This window comes from Agrilus planipennis, unplaced genomic scaffold (assembly GCF_000699045.2).
Source record: "Agrilus planipennis isolate EAB-ADULT unplaced genomic scaffold, Apla_2.0 scaffold124, whole genome shotgun sequence".
Lineage (NCBI taxonomy): Eukaryota > Metazoa > Arthropoda > Insecta > Coleoptera > Buprestidae > Agrilus > Agrilus planipennis.
Window position 1 is genome coordinate 366,595 of NW_020438950.1, and position 5,051 is coordinate 371,645.

The 5,051-nt window shown below is 31.9% G+C and overlaps 1 protein-coding gene across 1 annotated transcript in view; it reads left to right on the forward strand.

The window, feature by feature from the left end:
- Nucleotides 1-5,051, forward strand: part of LOC108734995 (cuticle protein 7-like) — a 17,053-nt gene that overhangs the window by 10,909 nt on the left and 1,093 nt on the right. The gene's annotated exons all lie outside the window — the stretch shown is intronic.

Genomic DNA, 5,051 nt, shown 5'->3' on the forward strand with positions numbered 1-5,051 from the left:
CTAACTACGTAATACTACTTTACCCTGTGCTGACAGCACTCATAATTTCTTTTATATATAATATTATTTGTTCAGCGTATCATTACTTAAGACGAAATACCGATCAGTTCAGTATGAATTGATCCGATACCAACAATAAACTGAATTGCTCTTGATCACAAACAATTTTGAAGCAGTTAGTGAGAGAATAAATAATTATGCAGACTATAAGAGGACAGATTATACTCTTACAGGATTTAAACTCGAATTCCTCATTATAATGAGAGTGTCTTGTTTTCTGAAAGTCATTTTAATAAAAGTGTCGCAATGGCAATGGAAACAGACTCTAAACAGATAATGAGATATCAATGAAAGCACTGCAACGACAGTCACAACGGTCATGATGTAATCTCTAGGTAATATTCCGCTTCCTTTTTACTTTTAATCGCAATTATCGTCATTATCTTTTGCCAAGGAGTGGATCTTATCATGTCAAAACTTCAAATGCATTTTATATTAACAGCCAATCTCGTTGTTTTCATAACTGTACCCTATCTAACTTTCAAACAGTTTCTTTCTACAGGTAATACAATTTTGTCGGCTAACTCAACTTGTTATACTTTCTCTGTTATTATCCAATTATTAGAAGACATTACGCTCAAATTATCCTCTTTGGGGTATACATTTATCACCTTTTTTACCTTATGTTCTTCAGACAATCCTTCACAATTTTATAATGCATCTCACGTCAGATTATGCCAGGGTGAGGCTTGCTACAAGTAAATAAACAATTGGCCAAGTAGGTTAGTAGGACACCTTCTCAAGGGCTAGTTAGGGATATATTAGAAACAGAAACAGGAGTTAAGAGGAGTGAAGGTAGATCTACATTAGATTACTGTTGACAAATAGTTAATGATCTGATTTTTATGATCATTCTTGTGAAACTGTGATTTTACATGTTTTCCAACAACTACCTCAAATTCCAGATATTCCAATTCAATGTTGCTTTTTCCTTATTTAATCGTCTAGAACATTTTTTAACGCTCCCCATTTAATAGCGAGTTGATTACTTCCTCCTAAACACTTCTACAGTCTGGCGACCTCGCATTTTTTTCTTTCATTCAATTGTATTCATTAAAGTGTTATTGAAACTGTATATGCGTCAAGTTACATGTACCACATCTAAAGTATCGTTTAACAATACCTAAGTACGTATATACATAAAATAAAAGTACTCGTCCTCTCTGTGAAGATGAGCACACATCAAGGCTACTACTACCAAACCATCTAATGAATGTATAGGTTAAAGAATGGTGCAAAAAAGAACAGTTTTGGTTATGTCATAAAAATTCATAAGCGTATTAAGTCACATTAGTTTATAATGAAAAAATATAGACTACATTTTTAATGACTATAGTAGACTGACGTCGATTTTACATTTTGATTATTTCATTATTATCCTGATGTTCTCAGTTTCCACTGGTAAACTTTGAGCAAGTGAAGACGGGCTAATGTCAAACAACCTCACTCACATCTTTTGGCATACGATATGGAAACTAATTTTCTGCTCTTAAATTTAATAGAGCTAACAGTAGTTTTTGACCTGAAATATGATCGGTGATCATTAAAAATTCTGCTTTTAATTTAGCCTGTTGTGTTTTCTAAAAAGGGGAATATCTCAGTGCTGTTAAGAAATCTGCGTACTATTCCGCATGTATCAAGGATTACTGATTTCTGTGGACTTACATACGTAAGCTTATGCAGTTTCAACTCGGCTAGGCTAGCGTGTAATGTTTTAGATATGAAGCCTATTGATGATATCATTATTGGTATAATTCGAACTGTTTTCTGACTCCACATTTCTTTTATTTCATCTGCCAAAGGAATGTATTTTTGAATTTTCTCAAGATGTTTTTGTTTAAAATTTTCAGTAGAACAACATCTATTAGGTAGATTGTTTTAGTTTCTTTGACGGTCAGTATGATGTCAGGTCTCTTATGATTAATAGTTTTGTCTGTAATTATGTCTCTATCCCAATAAAGCTTGGCTAAGTGGTTTTCTAATACATTTTGTNACATTACTTTAGAAAATCTATCTTGGAAAAGCCCTCCATCTAGGGTTAAATGTCGATGTGGCTAAAATCTATAAAAATTGATAAAATTGATTGCACAACCCTTGTTATCCATATATTAACGAATCGTAATATTAATCAATTCACAGGTCTGCGAAATTTTTTTTTTTTGAAAAGTTTTTGGTCAAATTCCAAATTTTCTCTCAAACCGTATACTTTTTTTTAGTATAGATAGTATATTTATTTACCTCATGATATGCTGCAAAACCTAATTAATCACAAATTTATAATTTTATGTACTCTTGTCTCCGATTGTACTTCCCAAACATCCTTAAGATATAATACTTCACTAATTTCAAACGTTTGTATTTTGTGAATAGTGAAATAATGAATGGAAAAAAACAACCTACAGACTTGTCAATGCTACCTAATAATCATCATCATTTAAATTCGAACGAATTATGTTGAGTAATACTACCTAGTTATTCAAGAATGTTTACGTACGCAGTTTTACACTCGTATTGTTAGCTTCTTTTAGACGTAGTAATTACAACGGTGCTGTTAAGTTGATAAGAATGCCCGAGGGCCTTTTATATACACGTATTATTATTTTCTTTTGTTTGCTGAAGATCGTCGACGATAAGAGTAAAACAGCCAAAGGGAAAGGAGGAAACAATACTTGCGCTTTTTTCTCGTTTTACGTTATCTTTATACGAAATTTGTTTTGTTAGAAGAAAATTCATCCTTGTAAAATTATTAAAGGAACAAATTAAATCGACGTATATCAAATAATTATTAAATTAATTCTGACTGTCGACTCCAATTTCGTTCAAATCATCAGAAACTCGAGTTATATTACGAGTTCAACTGTTTTTAAATATCTCTGATAAATAATTTCAATAATAAGAACAAAGGCTTTCACGGCCGGAATCCATAGTAGAATGAAGATTCGGGCTATAGGACCGTGGTCTAAGTGAACTATTCTGTCCATATAACGTTAATAATAATTTATTAACGGTATTATGTAGACTATGTGCTGTCCTCAGTAACGCATTTGTGATGCACTGTATATATGTAGATTTATAGCTAATAGCTAACATGAGAAGTAACATTTAGCAAAAGAAGAACGCGGATGAGCCACCCGTCCACCTTCCATGCAAACTATTACATTTGCTGACATTCAAATACGAAACGGCAAACAATTAATACATAATTGGATTTATAAGAAGGCTAAGTCCCATCATGCCATAAACGTCAATTCCTTTTACGTGCTTGTACAGGAAAGATGACATTTTACAAAAAGGCAACAGGATATTTACTTTGCTTAAAGGAAACCATAAGATATGTTTATCGCGATTATAGTGAAAATCAATTGCAGATAAATGTCAGAACGGATGTAATTTTCGGAACCGAACGAAAAAAGTTCCGCCATTTCATTTGTAATTAAGAAACACAAGGCATTCTAAAAATATTCCAGGAATAATATATCAGTTGGCAAATTTCGTTCGTGTTTCTTTTGTCAATTTGATACGTATATGTTACACAAGCAACAATAACAAAGTGAAACACTAGAAATCCGACGTAAGCGGGCTCACATTAAAACACCCTGTTTATTTAAATACTTTATACACGGCTAGGGAATCTTTCCTAGAACCTAACATTTTTTACATATCTTATTTTCTTCTGTTTCCCCATCCTTTTATTTATAAAATGCAACATCTTTCCGTCATAGTCTTTGTTCGTTTGTTTATAATTAAAGCTCCACTGGACGAATTTACGATTAGATGGAATTTTTCCGATCATTCAGGTTATAAGATGATTATTCAGGTTACAAGATACTTATTCGTCGATCGTTATGTGCATTTATATTCTCACCAGTCATTTAATTAAATAAGTGAGCGCCTGCAATCAGGGAATTTTCTAAATGCCGGCGCTTCTAACCAATAATGACTGGTAAAGCACAACATACACTTTGGAAGAACGAAGAACGGCGAAAAAAATATATTTCATTGATTCTAATGTAGATCTAGTAATTTATCGGAAGATTGGCGACTAGAAACGCGAAAACTTGCTTCGAATTCTTCGTCGAGGATATTTATAAACGCATTTTGTTGTAATTGGCAACCAATTTTAGGAATCAGCAAAGTAACTTTTTCTTTCTTTTTTACTTTCTTCAGTTTCACATAAAATAGAAATACAAAATAAGTCTTCCTCGTCTGAATTCACCTTGCCTACTAACATTTTTCTTAAATTATGTTGTTTATTTTATTACTCTAGATGCGCTATTATTATTACAATTACCATTCAAATATATCGGTAGCAAAACTACGTCCAAGAGCGAACAACCTTTTTTTGCGCGCTTCTCCGAGCCTCGCTGCTCCTCATTTCACCAAAGAGCACATTGTTTGGGAGCTATGTCAAAATGCTACGAGACAAATAAAATTTGGAAGAACGTTCCTCATTCAATTCTAAAACTCCTGTAAAAATTATAAATCGATTCACTAAACCGTTAAAAAGTTGTTGAAATTTTAAAAAATTGTAATTTTACACGTTAATTTAGGAAGATTCGTTAACCGAACAGATTAAACCCCGGCGGGGGTGTGACAACACCAACAATTTTTCCTCATTAATTTGAGGTAGTGTGTAGTGGGTAAAAATTGAGAATATTTCATATCTTACAAATTGTTCAGCTCCTGAACACACGATGGCTCTGGTTATTTTCAAAACTTGACAATTATTTTCCTTTTTATAGTATTTGTGCTATTTTATTTTTTACGGTTGTTTAAGGCTGAGAATAAAATTAAAAAGGCATACATTGTTTATTTATTTATTAAAATACCAAAGAATGATGATACATTTATTATTTAGAAATACAATTTACATTTATTATAACAAAGTACAAATTTATTTCAAATAACAATACATTAATATAAACAAAATGTCTAAGATATAATACATTTTAACGACTTATAAAAGTTAAAAATAAAATACCTGTAAGAGA